Raw genomic sequence first — 17,838 nt, 5'->3', positions numbered from 1 at the left:
AAGATATATTGACTTTTTAATTTTGTCATGGCCAACAAAATAATTTTCTGAAAATAATTCCTGTGGAATCTCCTAACTGTGTCAAAGAATTATCATTCTTTGTTATGTAAGGGCATATATTTTAAATGTTTATGGACAACTGAATTAGGAAAAAAAATTTTGGAATGCACAGTTGTTAATTGACTAGCTCTTTATTTAGATTTCTTGTACTTCCTGATACATGGAGTAGAGCCAGGTTTTGTTAGAATTGTAGTGGTGTATAATGGAGCAACAGATGATCACCTGAACTTAAGAAAAATATTTATCGGAAGAGAAATGATCATCTAACTTAAGGGAAAATATTTTAAAGAAGGAATCCTGGCATATAGAATCCTTTTTCACACAGAAGCTGGTACTCCCACGTGTTGTTTTCTTTTTCAGCTGAGTCTGAGCTTTCTGTTGGAAAAGTTGGGCTGGTATTTTTGCTGTACGGTATCTTTGACTGACAGCTCAGAAATGTCTCCATTTGTCATATAGAAGCAGCATAATCCATTTCTGAGGATACCAGACCTTCTGTCAGTAAGAAATAATACTGTAACTTCACTATTACTTTTTTTTTTTTTTTTAAAGAAATGTGGCCAATTTCCATTGCAGAATAAGTGCCAGGTTAGGGTGATGTTTCAGCCTTCTTCAAACAATAAATATCTGTGGTAACTGCAGTGGTCAGTGCATGGAAAAGGCATTATGAAAGTGCCTTTGCTCCTCGCTGTATGGAGCCATTTTTACACATTTGCAGGAAAGCATGATAGTGGCTTTGCACATGTTTCTCTTTCTTACACACTATTATCTAAATACAGGTAGCCCATGCAAGGTAGTAAAGGGGTGTTTTATGTCTCTTCACTCTATGGAACAGGGAATGATACAGGTTATAGTAAAGGACACTACTCCAAAAAACTTCCCATTCTAAAGCACAAATGCCTACAAAGAAGCAAATTAATTGTGTGAAGCTCTGCAAGAAAGCATAGGGTGAAGCAAAGAACAGAGCTCCTCTCTGCTTGCGTTGCAAAGGGGGTGTCTGCGTCAGCGTTTTAGGTTTAAGAGCTCACTTTTGAAGAGGACTGAACGTCTTGGAGCATGCAAACTGAATTCCTTTTTGATGAATCTAAACCAGAAGATGCATTCCAGGAGTACAATCATTAGTGTTTTAGTTTGGATTAGAAGTTAAAAAAATTAAAATTAATTTTTAAAATTAATTTATCATTTGTTCCTACTCACCTACTTTGATTTGCAATGTGTAGCAGTCTTGGAGTGCGCAAACTGAATTCCTTTCAGATTAAATTAGATCAAAAGCTGTGGTACAACAGCATGATGATGGATTATCTGTTCATTGAACCAGCCGAGAACTGCTGTCAGGTAAACTACAAAATGCATGTAGAGTGGACATCAAGTTTTCCACACCAACTCTTTGTCCTCCAGATCTGCTCTACTGTTTTGTATTTCTTGCTAATGCAGACATAGCTGTAATGCACTCCAGCTGCTACTGAACAGTCAATCTACAGGACAAAGTTAGTATAAAGTAAAACCCTGGATATCCATGTAGTATGAACTTCATGTCCTCAGCACTGCGTCTTTTCATGTTGTACTGCACTGCTTGATGCAGAAGATAGCTAGCAGTAGAACATTTCAGGCTAGCAGGTAGCCTCAGAGGGATAAATAAGGAGTAAACAAGACAAATCAAATTTTTGCTATGGATAAGCTGAAACCTTTGCTCTGTAATGCCTCTTGTCAGAGTAACGTAAACATTCAGTTTGTCAAATGGATTATCTTTAGCGATCCATGAACTATCACGTGGGTTGGGAATCTCAAGAAACAGTTTTGTCAAAGTTGTTTTTATGAGGTCATCTAAAAATGTAGACGCTTTTGTTAATATTTCAGGATACTACTGAATTTCAAGGATTATGGGTGTGAAACAACTATGCAGACACCAAGGTCAGTGAAGGGCAGAGGAAAAAGAAGAAGAGTTTGATCAAGAAGCCAGTCCTTCGGCAAAGAAATGGGAGGAAGGAGCGAGAGAAACCGGACATGAAGCAGAAACTACCCGGTCCCTGACCTCATCAGAACTTCGAGACATGCGGAAAGATGACAGCTGCCAGCCAGGTGAGCGGATTGTTGCCTGGCTGCTCCGAAGCTGGGATAACAGGGCCAACAGTCAGCAATTGGAAGGTAAGGAAGCGCAACAGCGGGGATCCCTTCCTAGAAACCGGGGAATTGAGAGAGGAATTGGAAAAGAGGCAGTGATTTGCGGTCTCTGGAGATGGTGCCTCTGAAGTGTGAGGCCAAGATACATGTTTAAGGAAGATCTTGTGAACTACCCAGGAAAGCGGACAACCGTGGATGAAAGCATCCACTACCTGAGAGAATTAGTGGTACTCTAAGTCATCTACAGTGATCTAGACAATGATGAGGTCTTCAGAGATCCAGAGGAAGTCCTGTGCACACAGGCACATGGAGGAAGGCGATTTAAAATGCCCATATTCTCCACCAAGTTCTATCCGTGGCACAGGGAGAAAAGACCTTCCATAACCATCAGGAAATTAAATTAAACTAATTTCCCCAAGTTGAGTCTGTTTAGCCCATGATGGTAATTGGTGAGTGATCTCTCCCTGTCCTTATCTCGACCCACAAGCCTTTTGTTGTATTTTCTCTCCCCTGTCCAGCTGAGGAGCGGGAGTGATGGAGCGGCTTTGGTGGGCACCTGGCCTCCAGCCAGGGTCAACCCACCACGTTATGGAAGAAATACTTGAAGAATAGAAGTGATCTTCACAATCTACCCATTTCTTGACATAGAGGGCAACGCCTCCTTCGTCACCTGTCCCTTCTGAACAGCCTGTAGCCATCGATAGCCACAGTCCTGTCATGGGATTTGTACCACCAAGTTTCAGGAATGGCAACCAGGTCATAGCTTTCTAGGACAGTGGCTTCCAACTCCTCCTGTTTGTTGCCCATGCTGCGTGCATTAGTGTAGAGACACTTCAGCTGGGCTGTGGGCCATGTCACCTTTTTACGGGAACACACTCTTAATTCCTTTGAGGTATTTCACCTGTGTTCCCCCATTTGCTCTGATTACCTCAGGAGCCCCTGGCTCATCTCCATAAGACTTCAGGTGTGCTGCAGTGTACCCAGCAAGTCTCAGAGGAACAGGCTGAGGGCCCTTGCTAGCACTTCATCCCTCTAACCTTGGCGTGTCATGGGTGAGCCTGATATTATCCCTCTCCTCCTTCAAGTCCAGTTTGAAGTTCTGTCAATGAGCCCCGCTAGCTCATGAGCAAAGACCATCTTCCCCCTTTGAGAAGGATGAATCCTATCCAATGCTAGCAGGCCTGGTGCCATGTAGACCATTCCATTATTGAAAAACAGTAATGGGTAATAGTCCGAGGGCTGTACCAGACTAGGAGGTTTCCTAGTGATATCCTTAACCCAGGCCCCAGGGAGGCAGCAGACTTACCTAAGAGGAGGGTCTGTCCGGCATATTGGACCGTCTGTTCCCCTCAGAAGGGAGCCACCTACAACTATAACCCGTCTTTTCTTCCTCATGGAAGTGGTCGAGATATGGGGGTTAGACCTTTCTGACCTTGGCAACACCTCTGGTGCAGATGGACCATCATCCACATTATCCATTGACTGGCCTTCCACATCCAGAGCCTCATACCTGTTGTACCGAGGCACCTGGGGAGGCGAGGTGGGCAAGGAGGGGGTTCGCCTGCCACTCCGAGCATGGACTTGCCTCCATTGACTCCTTTCCTTTAAGCTACTGCCTTCTGCCTGGTGGGGGGAGGACAGAGGACCCCTTTGATGTTGGTTTTTTTCTGGTGATTGTTCCTGTTTCTGTCTCGGGGAGGGCAGAGCATGGTTCCACCAGCCTCTCTCAGACTCCCTGATGCTCCTTAACCTTTGTACTTCCTCCCGTAGCTCTGCCACCAGGCTGAGCAGATCGTCCAGTTGGTGACACCTCACGGAGCTGCTCTCGCTACTGGTGACACCTCACGCAGCTGCTCTCGCTACTGCCGTCCGTTACCAGTGAAAGGCTCCGGCACGCCCTGCAGCCTGAGGCCTGGACGGCTGCATGCTTTTGTGGGAGCTCTGTCCGGGTTGCCGCATCCATTCTGGCGAGCGAGGAGGACGTGTCTTTCAGCCGGGTGGAATCCCACAGCAAAGCTCCTCCAGGGAGGGCCACGGCCGCCGGCTGAACGCCCCTCTGGAGCCGGTGAGGGTGACGATGCCCTTCCCGCGCAAACTGCGGCGCCACGCGCGGGCGGGAAGGGGGGGGGGGGGGTGGCCGCGGTTGCTGTGGCAACGCCCGGGTCTCGCGAGAGCTGCCGGCGCTTGGCGGGTCTCGCCGCTGCCCCGGCGCTTCCCTGCCTGAGGGAACAACCCCCCGCCGGGATCTGCCGCTCCGCTGCGGGCCGTTCTGTCGTGCTGTCATCTAGGAGTTCTGTAAACTTTAGGTAATTAAGGTCTCAGCTTTCCATGTGTATGGTGGATACGTCTTCTCTAGATATCTTAGTCTCGTAATTATCTTAAATGGGTAGCAGGACAATACGGACGTTTTAGAAAACACAGATACTAAATAGGCTGTTCTGCTGTTGAAAGTCATTAGCAGCGGTGGTTGCTTTTTTTGCTAATGTAAAATACATTAGTCTTGTTTAACTATTGCAAAGTGAAGTAATGCTGAGTAGAAAATAACGTGTGCTGGTGCCCCTCACAAAGTTAGTGCTTTTGAACTCCTTGACACATTTCAAAATGTAGGGTGAGATGGAATCTTTGCTTGTAGTTCGAAGTACAGGACAAAACGTAGCCTTACCAGTTCAGAAGGAGCTCAGAAAGAAATTATGACTCAGAGACGGTCCTCTGAATCATACTTCCCCTGAGCTGTAGCATTGCACAAGTGGGGAGTGCGTGATCAGCCCTTTGCCAGAGGAAGCAAATTCCCTCTCCCATGTCCAGTCAGCTCCCTTTGCTGATACAGAAGGCAGCAAAATGACGATTATGTTTACTTTCGACCCAATTTCCCCCAACTTCTCCACTTACTCATGGAAGGAAATGATGTCTCTTCGAGGTTTGTTCATTAATACAATGCCCTTAATATAGTTTTCAGGAAGGATGGCGTGATGGCACAGCAGAATGCAAGAACACCTTACAACTTCCACACGGAACTTTATGGCCATCAGATGCCTGGTGTATTAAGTATGTTTTACTGCTCATTTTTAGGTAGGTGGGACACTGTACTTACTTGTCGGGTCTGAAACTAATGCTTGTTCCTTGAGCACTCACTTTTCATCCTATAGGAAGCAAATCTGTCGCAGTGAGCGAATATATCAGCAACACCTACATGGCTTGCAAAGTACTGTTTGAGTTTCATTCCAGGCAGATTTGGCAAGACTAATGATCACCAAGTAAAACACAATTAAACAAAGCTGAGTTCTTGGTAATTTTTTTTCAGAAAAGAAACCGTACTCACATGCAAACCAACAAAAATAAGTATTTCCTGTGTTTTAAATTTAAAAATTTAAGAATAGTGTAAGCAAATAATCAGCTGATCAGCTAATTAAGCTCTGCAGTGACTTATAACAGATTCCGCCAGCAGATTTTACAGATGAACAGTGATTTAGCTGTAAATAATTGAAATTAAAGTATTCATTTGTTAGTATTAGATCAGCTAGCAATGCAAAGGTCCATTGTTCTTAATGGCTAAAGAGGTTAATGATTCTGGTAACCTACTAGGAATCAAGCATTTAGAACTCTAATTTGGTAGGAACAGTAATTCTATGTGAAGCCTGACATTGAATAGGTTTTTTTTTTTCCTGGTTGATGAAGGAGGAAAATCTAAAGTAGATAGGATAGCATATGTTGAAATTGGTCATTGCAATGATAGACATCTATACATTTATAGTGAAATTTTAAGAAAATTTTACCTGAATCATGCACTTAAGGGACAAATTATGCACCTATCAATATAGGAGGAAATGCATGAGGAAATATCAATTTGTTCAGTTTAGCCTGTAGGACTGCTTGGGTAAGTGGCTGCTCACCAACACAAATATAGATTGTGCAATCTAATTTTAAGCATGCAACTTGAAATTCCATTCTGTATGATCCTTACACCTACGTTTGTTCTTCAGAAAGAGCATTCACAGATTCAGAAGTAGTTTTCACAACAACTAAACATTTTTACAAAAGAAAATAGGTTATAATAAAGCCAGGAAAAAAATTATGTTGCAATAAATTGAAACAACAGGAGATTGTCACTGAGTATTTGCTCTGTCTCCTGATACTCAATTGTCTGGGCTGTTCTGTTATTCTTGTTAGTCTTTTATGCTTGTCAAGCTTTATTTTCCATCACTTTACAAAAACTGAAGAATAGACTGAGAAATAAATGATCATAATTATAAAAAATATGATGTGCCTGTGTTTTTTAGGGATGTAACAGTCATTCTGACAGATATGCCCTTATAGTGTAGAAGGTAAAACTGGTAAACCTGATCTAGACTGTCTCTATGACTGGCATACCGTGTGGCCAGTGAACAAGTGTTAGTCTGCTTCCATGGTATTATTCACAGTTTTATGGAGTTCTGAGAAGAGGCATTATCTATAGTGCCTTTTTAGGTAACAGTGACATCATTTGTATGAATTGTTTTATATTGTACTTATTTTTAATATATCGGAGTAGATGAACTCAGCTCTTCTTGGTACTGATGCATCTCGGAGAATAGGGTAATTTTCCCCTGTACCCATGGCTTGATGTGAGGGAGAGTAGGGGAGAGGAAAGAGTCTGCGTAGATATGTTGTATCAGTGCAAAATCAATCACTTAATGCCTTTCAGGGCTTCCATTACTGCTGTGCTTTCGGTAACAGAATTTTCTGTTACTTAGTACTGTTGGCAGTTCAGTGTTATTTCTATGTGTTTATACAATATGCAGCATAATGACCTTTACCACAATATGAAGAATAAATAATAATAGAGGGGCAGTGAGTCTCTAAATTATATTTCATACTAGATTAGAACAGGCTTACCTCTCTTTTTTAATAAAGAGAGGTATATCAATATATTTGATATATTTTGAAATAAAGTATTTCTTCATTTTTTTGAATAAAAACATCTCTAAAATTTATATCCTAAAACTCCTGAAGATAAAATGTACAAGGTATGCATTTGTATCACTGCCTTTCATAGCAATGTATTTCTCATCTCCAGGCAGTTTATAAAGGAGTAGTGCTCAGAAGATTTCAAAATCTTGCCTAACATTCTGCTGTTGCTTCTTAAATCAGATTCTGAAGTGTTCGTTCGTCAATTACTTTTGAATCTTGCAAAGTGAACCTGGCACTGGATGCTAATCCCTTCAACATAAAAGCATTGTGTGATGTAATAAAACTGTATTTCATACAGTCTTACAAATAAATTATGTCCCAAATAAGTTTATAGAATTCATTACTATTTTTGTTTGTCATTTGGATGGGTAGTTACAGAACAAAAGCAAAGGTATACATGTAAATGACATAAATAAGTTTAAAGAATGAACACGTGCAACAGATAATACCCCTATGTTTATTCTTATTTACATAGTTAAATGCCTATTGTTAGTTTGATAATAAGTAGTTACTAGTTGTTAAATAAGTCAGAATACAAACAGGTGGCAGAGAAGTATGCAGGAAGAGTCGTATTTGATATGATTCCTCCATACAGTGATTATGCATTTGTGGGGTGTTGGCCGTAATACTTTCTGAAGAAAATAAATGAAATAATAAATAGCCACAGTATTTCTCTGGAAAATAATTTAGTAACATTAATATTTTAGTTTGAATCAAGACATTAACATTTGCTTGTTCTTTAATATGCTATGATTAGAAGGCATGCTAAAGCCTTCTGAATGCCTAGTAAAACAGCAGGATGTGTCAAATGGTCTGAAGAAAAGAAAAACAAGTAAGGAGGGCCATTATGAAAAGGTGACTAACATACTGTTTGGAGAGGGGAGCAAATACAGGCCTCATACAGGTGGAAATAACTCAAAATGGCCTCAGAGCAACACTAATTTGTCATAACGGACAAGTGGATGCATTCATTTTCCTTCTTCCTTCTCTAGAGTTCACTACTTTTAGCTTCAGGTTATTTTTACATGCTTCTCTGTGGAGAAATAAAAATAAAAGCATTAATACAGCATGCGATTCAGAGAAATCTGACAGTTTCTTGTGGGTTTTTTCTCCAAAAAGCATCAGGATGATATTGTTGGCTAGAGAGACAATTTGGGTTAGTGTGTTTGAGTTTATAGAGTTTACATCTATAGATGTAAAAATATTTATACAATAGTAATACACTTCATTTTCACACTGTATGTTGCAAATACACTGAGTTTTGACATACAATGTAAATGGTGTGAATTGTATTTAGAAGATACACAGTGTACAGACTAAAGAATATACCATGTCAACTCCAGTCATTATAAAATTAACAATATGGATTCACACACACATACAGTCACATACATACACACACACACTACAAATATACGTCCATCCAGTAAAAAAAAAGATATAGCCCAGACGATCAATAAAAAACAGGCCTATACAAGTAAGTCACTTGTTTATAATCATGGTAAACTTGGAATCACTGTGTACAGTCAAGTAAAGCAGCTGGCCTAATTGTGTAAACCTAGTTCTCAGTTTTGCTGAAATTAAAAAGCAGAAAAAATATTTCCAATGACTGAAAGGACAAAAACAAAAGTAAACGTTTTAGTGTCTAGATTTTTAATCCCTGAAACAGTTAATGAATTAAGAGCAAAACTCAACCAATTGTTTAGTATACTCAGAGTTTATTAAACTCAGGCTGCTAACGCTGAAGTTTCTCCTTGGCTAAGGGAAAAAATGTAAATCAACATTCACACTGTCATAATTTCTTTCATTCTAAAACCCAGTTCTAATTTGGGGATATTACAGAAGGTAGGCCTAGTTAATTATTTGCTCAGATATACAGAGACTGCTTTTCTTTCAGAAATTTGCACTGAAGTTACCTGCACCATTTGAAGATGTACCCAGGTACTCTATGTGCAACAATTTGAAGCTGACTCAGAGCAGCTCAGTGCAAAAAAACAAAGTGACTAATCTCCTTGTAGAACTGAGGCTTTGCAACTTTGCTCTGACTCATCATGACAACTCAAAGTGCCTAGACTTAGTACAGAAATAAACAGATTTAAACAGAGCACTCGGTTTCAAAACAAACATTACTTCTCGTCCTTCTGTCAGAATGACCTTGGTAACGCTATTTAACATCAAAGCGTTGCTGATATGCAGGGTAGTTTAAAATCTCTAGGACACTATCAAAGTGGAATCTGAGAAGTTAAGGGAATATGAGGAAAGAAGGAATGAAAGAAGGAAGGCAAAAATATTTTCTTATCCATTAAGAATGAGACACATAAAGAGGGTGGGAACAATCATTTGTCTAGTAGCAAGATTGGAACTGAAAAAATAAAATTGGAATTGGTGGCATTAGGATATGTAGGGGAGAGGTAAGGGAGATCTTTAATAATTTGCTTGTTCTTGACATGTTCTAGCCACCCTTAATTAGTCCTTCACATTCTAAGATCAAATAAATAACTAAGCTCAACAGTAACATTAATCCTACTTTATTCAGCAAATCTGTCTCTTTGTGTTAAAAATTTATGGTCCTCTATCTTTATGCTGCTATCTTAAAGGGTAAATATTAGTACAAGTTGAGCCAGAATCTCTTCTGAAATGGATGAGTGGTTGCTTCTGCCACCTCCAAGTTAGAGGAGCAGATCTTTCTTTCAGTGGCACTAGTGCAAATTTGGAGAAGCAGACCTAAAGTTAATGATCTGCAAATTAAATATGGAAATAATGAGTTACTCCTGATTTGCTCTTGTGTAAGTAAGAGTAGTATTTGGCCCTATGTGTTTATTTCAAGATCATAAAATATATTATAACAATTTTGAAATCTTTACTAGAATGGGTCTGGGCATGTCTGTGCAGACAGACCCAAGTTTTTATGCCTGTAGTCCAAGATAGCCAGCCACGATCTAGCTCTGACTCAGAAGCATTAATTCTGTGCTGTCGCAGAGCTAAGAAACCCTATGTGACATCCAAAAGCCATGCAGGTATGTTAGCATGATAGTGTGCCCAAACTAAGAAGTCCAACCATTCAACAAGGTTGGTTAGCCTGTGCACTTTTTTTGTCCAAAGTTGGTTTACCTCAGTGTAGCATAGAAGCAGCATGTGTTCAGGTCTGCCAGCATGTCTGTTTAGTAATGCCCAATATCCACATGCAAGGCATCTTCACTAGGGAACAAGTATTCCAGAACAGAAAAGAAACTTAATATAGAACTTATAAACATAAATTATGGGTATCTAAATTAATAGATTTAGTCATTAGATAATCAGCGGTAGCACTGAGTATATTATAGGGCTTGAGGTAATAATTTGGTTTATTACACATATACTACTACTACATCTCTGTAATTAAAATATATATATATTTAGGTATTGAAAAAGATTTTTATAGAAATGGTATCTCACTTAGTGTCTAATTTCATATGCATTGCAATTGCTGCAATAGTGAAAAAAGTAAATAAATCTAACAAAACTCCAGAAATAAGCAATGCTGAATGTCTTGTTCTTTGAGTCACAAAATTAGCAAGAGGTAACATGTTAATCACTTTAACATTAAGAAAGCTAATAAGCATGTTAGTTTAAATGCTTTTGTGCTTGAGGTAGGATCATGTAATATCTCAGAAACTAAGCAGAGTTGGTCCTCGTCTGTACTTGAATGGGAGATGTGTAAGAAAAATTCATCGTATTACGAGAAAGGATGTCAGTGGTTTAATAGGTTTCATCGTTATAGCTGAGTCAGTACTGAAGTCATGCCTGCTATGGTGTTAAGGAAACATTCTACTGTTAGAATTGGATCCCAGATTCGTTTGGTGGTTAGGCTTAATTTTGGATCCACGCTCTGTGGCATTACATTTAGGAAAGCTTTTTGTCTTGAATTTACATCAGTATCCTCATGACAACAATAGAAAACGTGCAAAGTTTGACAATGGGATATAGTATTAAAGTAATATAAATATACTTTAGTTATTAATTGCTCAATACCTTTTCTTTTGTCTTCAGCATAAGTCAGTAGGAGGATATGGTCATCATTACAGTTTCTCTGTCTTATTTCTTAGTTACTCCCAAATATTTTACTTGTAAAAAAAATTAAGAGGAAAATTGATGAAAAGAAAATGAAAAAAATTAAGTAAATGTTCATTGTATCATATATACCATACAAATATAAAACCCAGAAATAACACTTCAAATGAACTGAAAATTAGGAATTTCAGAAAACTGAGATGGGAAGATAAAGATAAAAGGCAAAGTCTATTAATGGCAGGGCTAAAGAAAATTTGATGGCATTTGAACAGAATCAATCAAAAAATTGTTTGAATTCTGTTAGTACATTAGTTAATACAAGTAAGACAGATCTTTTTCATGGAGAGTATAGTCATTGTACTTTTGAAATTGCATTCTTCTCTGAAATAAGATTTGTTCCATGTCTGAGAATTAGAGCACGATGTAAAATTCACCTTTGTTGATACACAGTTTCAGAACCACATTGTAGTCCAGAAATTATTCTTGTTTTTATTAGATTGAATTTGATTTTTCTTGGTTTTCCAAAGCTGCTTTGAAATCTAGAGGATTTAATTTCTATTGATGGTTAGCTCTGTCATTGATGTAGCTATCAACCTAATCTTTCAAACAAAAAAAGACAATTTGGGACATAAATATCTTCAAGTGACATTGAGATTGCTGAAGATAAAAGGGAAAGTAAATCTCTGAAACTTTGGAAAACAAACATTGCCTGGAAATTTTAAATATAAAATCTTTTCCTCTATTCCTTTTTATTTTGTTCCTATTGATTAAGTCAAACCCCCTTTATCTTCATCCAGAAAACTCCTGTTCTCCTTGGCTGAGAATCATATTCTCCACTCTTTCATCACATTTCTCTACCTTGAACTATCATTCCCTTCATAGGAAATTAGGGCAGATTCCTGAAAGCAGAAGTCATTAACAGTTCTTCAAAGATAATACTGTTTACATCCTCTGCACAGTGTTTGCTATATTATCTGCTGTATTTCCTGTTGATATGAGTAACTCAAAAGACTATGCATGTAATATAGTGTATAATTAACCATTTCTGGATTGTTTTTACTCCTTTGTAGTTGTTAGTGGAGTAATGAAAACACTTTTTCAGTCGTTGCCAGAGCAAATGCCTTATTATTGGATCCAAGAGACATTTTGCCATCCCAGTGTTTCTAGGTCTAAAAAGGACTCACCTCAGAGGAATTTCATCTTTTAATTATACAAGACTCAGAACGTCTGTGATCCAGCAAAGCCGCTATCTCTGGAAATTAACCACATGTTTTTGAACCAGTGTTATACTTCTTAATAGGAGAGCCGAAAGAAACTATAATGTGTAGTTACAAGGTCTGCAAACTGTTTTTTTTGTATGTGGCAGTAAGATATAAATGTCATTAATGCAGTTAATTAACATTATTGATCATAAATCTGGAGATTTAAAAAACAGAACAGTGTTTCATAATATCTTTTGGGAATAGTATGACAAATATATCTGCAATCAGGTATCATTTCCTGACTCCTTTGGTGCTTTCTGGAAAGACAGTGTAATGTAATGTTTATAATGGGTTGTTGGATTATGTTCACACTTAAATCACTTAAACTATCTTTGCCTCTGCTTACTTATGTGGAAAAAGAAAAATGCTATTTTTGGAGAGGTTTTGATTTGTTTCCAAATTTTTGGAGTGAAGGAAGTTGCTATATAGTGGAAGAAATGTTACTTTGACTGGGTGGGGTTTATTCGTAGAAAAATCTTATTTCTTCTCTTTCATGGGAGAGCAGAGATTAGTTTTCAAATGAGTAACAGATAATATTCTGCAACAACATCATGTCATCTTGATATTTTTTAAATAATTATGTGTTGGAGTAATGAATATGTACAGATAACAAAGATGACTGCTGAAGGCTGCTCACATTTGCATGGGCAAAGCTAAAATATGTGTTTAATTGTATTCATTCTCAAACTTCTTGTAAGCAAATATTACATTTCTTAGGTAAACTTGCTTGATTTTTTTTATCCATTTGTAAATTAAAATTCACATTTTTACTAATCACACAGTTAATGAAATACTCTCCTTTTTGTGTCTACAGTCCATTATAAAAATACATCCACTAGAACTGCTGCTGACTGAACTGACACTGAGTGGCACAAGCACTGCTATTTTGGGAATGGGTGCAGCCTAAAATGGGAGGCTAGGGTGGAGTCATGAGCTTGTGCAAGTTAGTTAATTTTCCTTCTGCAAGCTATGGAAAGAGAATTCTATCTTACATGCAAACACGATACTGTATGCTTTTTCTAGGATCATATTTGTGAAATGATTTCTTGATTACTGTTACGGGAAATATTTCTGAATATTGTTTGACAAGCTACAATTGTTTAAGATATCAAAGAATTGAAAGCTGGTGATGTCTAAAGTTGCTTTGCTAAAACTCAGTTATAAATTTGCTCAAAACTGAAGAACAGGTGGTAAAGACCATAACTTTTTGATTCCAAATACAGAAGGGAAAGCCTACCCTGTAGAACCTCTGATAAGAACTGTTATTTTTCACAAGCATCTTCTAAATGGTTTTACACCCATGGAGGTTCATATGCAGTCTGAATTTGCTTGTCTAAATTCTCATGCAAAAAACCAATGCACTTTATTTCCATAGTTGTTGATAAATTTTGGGGCTTGCTGTTGAATCTATAGAATGCTAAAATAATTGGTTATGATCTGTCTGTACAAATTGAAATGTTTGTGCATATGTAACAATCAATGCATGAAAAATATTAAGATGAAATTAGTGAAAGTAACATTTTCAAGAGGATTTAGATATTTAGAATTATAAAATGGAAAGAGAGCAGAGTTTTTGGTAAGTGGCCTTGATTTTTCTGTGTTCCTATGTGTTTAGGATTTCATTTGAAGGGGGTAAAGGGTGCTAGAGCCTGCCTGTACAAGCAGAAGCAAGTAAGAGTGCCAAAGTTTTAATACATTTCTCTAAATTTTAAAGCATCTAATGGAGCTATTCTTCTGGGTTGCCAGAAAGGGCAAGAATTTGGCCCTTTGGCAGTGTCTTTAATGAGAGACTCTTCTTGTGTACATTACCTGACCAAAAGGTGGTATAGTGCACTGTTGAGTCAACACAACTGTTCTGGCTTGTTTTTTAAATATTTGCAGGGAGTTCACAGATGATTAGCTGACAACCAAGAACGAGACTAGAAATTTATTGTTTAAGAGAATCCTAAGCTTTTGACTCACACACAAGAACAAGGTTTTATAAGAATAACAGAGGGGCACTGAGTTCATGAGTCAATATATTGGGTTGGAATGCAGCCAGCTGTAGTCACGGAACAGCACCAGTGTGCTCCAGAAGTTGACTGCTTTCTGTGACTTTGTAAAATATTTCAGAATTTGCAAGAGCAATTGAATCTAGAAACAGAATTTCTTTAAAAAAAAAAAAAAAGTGTCTTTTTTATTAACTAAAAACTGGACATTTACGCCAAGGCAACTCTTGTGTAATGATACATGTATCTACATGTAGCCCATCTCCATTAGCTGTGTAACCTAAAGATAAAGCCATAAGAAGGGTGCTCCAGAGAAGGGAAATAACAACAGCTATTACAGGTTATATTGCTTCACAATTAGACAGATCTGAGTAAGTATGCAGCTTGCTCCCAGGGCAGTCTAGCAGTCCCTTTTGCAGAGGATTTGAAATGCCTACATTTTTGTTGTCGATCCAGTGATGTAGGTTTGATATGGAGCCACACTCAAACTGTTCGCAAGTCATGTGGCTCAAGAGCTATATATATGTTGGTAATAATGTCTTACAAACACAGACTTACAATGGTCATGACTATTGTGGATTACAGCAAAAGGCAAACGGATTACTTTTTTGTTGTTGTTAATCTCAATCCTTTTAGGGGCAAATCCTATCCAGTCATTTGCTAGTTAAAGGTCCACAGTAAACAGTCTAGCCTTAGTGATGCATATATTCCTAGACATAAATAATTTTATAAAATATTGGAAAAAAAGTTCTGAATTGTGAAAATATGTTAGCAATATGTAAGAATGTCATTGTAAGCTTTCTGGGACAGTTCTTATTCAGGCAAACCTGCAACTGAATGTTTTTCTAATCTTCTGGAGACAATAAATATGAATAGTTAAAAGATCAACTATAATCAATATAAACTAAACTGTAAACTAAACTACGATCAATATAAATAATTAAACAGATAAAGAATCTTGATTTCTAATTTCCCTTTAGATACTATGTAAATATAGACAAACCTAATTTTGAGAGGGTATGCATGTGTCCTGTTAGGCAGATCCCATCTCATCTCCTGTGGACGTATAGAGAACATGATACACCTTATGAAGTCAACTTAATTCACAAAGATGCTATGCTCAGTTCAGACATGCTGACAGGATCAGTCCCTCCAAAATTTAAATGTATTTTATTACCAATTACTTTTCCAACTGTCCATCAGCTGTATCAAAGCACTGTTTGCCTAATAGTGAACTGAATAAGTAATCTATTGTCAGTTGATAGAAAAGATTGGTATTTTAAATGCTGTATTTATCTTGCATTCAATCACTGGAGTGAAAAGTTTTATCTACTGGGATGTTTATAATTGATAAAATAGAAAACACCCATATCCTAAGGGGAAAACTGGACTTCTGTTTTTGTAGAAAGAGGATGCAAGTCCCTAATTACAATAATATACTGTTGTCCCTCTTCCATCCTGTTGGCAAGTAATGATCATTTCCCTTTTCATAAAAGTTAGTAACTTAAAAGATGTCATTTATCCTATTACAGAGGTAAACAGTGTTTACAATGAAAACCTTCAGCCTAAATTCAGTTGCAGATGGTTTAGTTGTATTTTATAGACTACTTTTTGTAATTAACTCTGAATAGTGCTGGTTTAGGTTAAGAAAATGTAATATGTGTTTCTTGAAATACTTTTTCCTTTTTTCTTTGCTGAAGGTATATCCTTGCTTGTAACTAAACTGTTAACATTGTATATTTTCAGGCTTGAAAACTAAAATAGTTTATAGACTTATTCATCATTAATTGAAATCACAAAGGAAGAAAGAAGTGATCCTGATAATTTTTATTTTCTTGCCTGTCTTTTCTAGAAATGGAAAATAACGTTTACCTGTGGAATTACTACATTTCTAGAGCATAGAAATTAATCGTTCTTGTTTTCTTTTACTTCCATGTCAATTTAGCAGCAACAGTAGGACTAAATAAAGTAAACCTTTTGATATATGAGGCCTGACAACTGTTGAATAGTCAGCCACAATTCTTTGTTCTACATTAGCTGTGATTCTGTATTTTATTATCTCCCATTTAAATGTTAACCAGGGCTGGTAATGTTTAGTTTCCAAGATCAAATGTGATTGAATGCTTTCAGTCTGTGTGGGCAGACTACCAGGAGAAAAAAGATACACGCACCTGATAATACTAGATTGACTATTTTGCTTACAGTGTTTTTGTTTGCATCAGTATGTACAGAATGGAATATCTGTTCACAAAATAAGGTAGTTGTAAATTCCAGAAGGAGAATGTGTCTATGGCTAAAATACTTAAGAAGAGTGTTTTAGTGAAGTTACTACCTATCTGGATGAATAATACTTGTACCTACAATGTGCTGGAGTACTCCATAAAGCAAACAATGATTCATTCGCTTCTAATACACCTTTTCTTAAATAGGATGATTCATATCAATACTTCCCTAGAGGAATGCACTGTATTTTTATTTGTTATCAAAACCAGACTGCAAGACCCAACAGAAGATCTTTTCAGTTTCTCTTAAGACAGAGCTCTGTAGGAGTTTGTGGTGTTGTTGAATAGAATACACAAATGAAAGCTGACAGAAAATCAGGTGCAGGTCTGATTTAGATTCTTAGCTGACAGAAATGCCATTTGCTTTTTCTCAGTAAAGACATACTACTGAATCAAGGGTAACAGATTCTGTGAGTTAGGCTTGAGAGAATGAAAAAAACCAAGACCATCTTACAAGTGCAGGCTGGGATTTACGGAACAGAAGCACTAAGAACCTTTTGTTTGTCTGTTAATGTCCTACCACAGCTAAAGTAACCATCAAATTGCTCAATGCCTCATCGCTAGTTGCTACAAGACAAAAATGCAGTGCACTCCAAGGGCTAGATGAGGCAGTGGGTCTGTGATTCCTTTCACTTTTAATCTAGAAATATGGTTTATGGGAAAAACATACCTTGTATTCAGTTCTGTATCTAGATTTGAACACCACCAGGTCCATAATCTCAGTTCATAGTGTACCTCTTTTTTTTTTTTTTAATGTTCATCTTGCAGTCTTTTGGCAAGGTGTAACACTCCTTTCAGTTACCTTTCCCAACTTGACAGTAATTTTTGCTTTGAGCTATTACTGATGATTCTGCCCAGTAAGCAAATCCTTCTACAAATAATAAACTGTTGTTAACAAAAAAAAGCGCAAAATCACTCTAAAAATGAAGAAGAAAGCTTATTTTAAAATACTGTTTTGCTGAGTATGCACTTTGTCTCCTGTTTATACTGTCAACTTTTCCCTATGCAATTCTCTACGTATAATCATGGTGTGATATTAACCTTGGAAAGATGCGTTATGGGAAAGGAATCAGGAACAGAGGACTGAGAGTGCATAATTAGAAGAAGCATTTTTTCACAAAAGAAGCCACT

General features: G+C 37.5%; 1 protein-coding gene across 1 annotated transcript in view; it reads left to right on the top strand.

Annotated features, from left to right (window-relative positions):
- Window positions 1-4,349: 4,349 nt before the first annotated feature.
- Window positions 4,350-17,838, top strand: part of NXT2 (nuclear transport factor 2 like export factor 2) — a 66,057-nt gene continuing 52,568 nt past the window's right edge. The window contains exon 1 of the mRNA XM_075054502.1: window positions 4,350-5,247. The gene's annotated coding sequence lies outside the window, so the exon portion shown is untranslated. The remainder of the gene's footprint in view (window positions 5,248-17,838) is intronic.

Source organism: Buteo buteo, chromosome 22 (genome assembly GCF_964188355.1).
Source record: "Buteo buteo chromosome 22, bButBut1.hap1.1, whole genome shotgun sequence".
Lineage (NCBI taxonomy): Eukaryota > Metazoa > Chordata > Aves > Accipitriformes > Accipitridae > Buteo > Buteo buteo.
The sequence above is the reverse complement of the archived record's forward strand: the minus strand, read 5'-3'. Positions and strand labels throughout refer to the sequence as shown.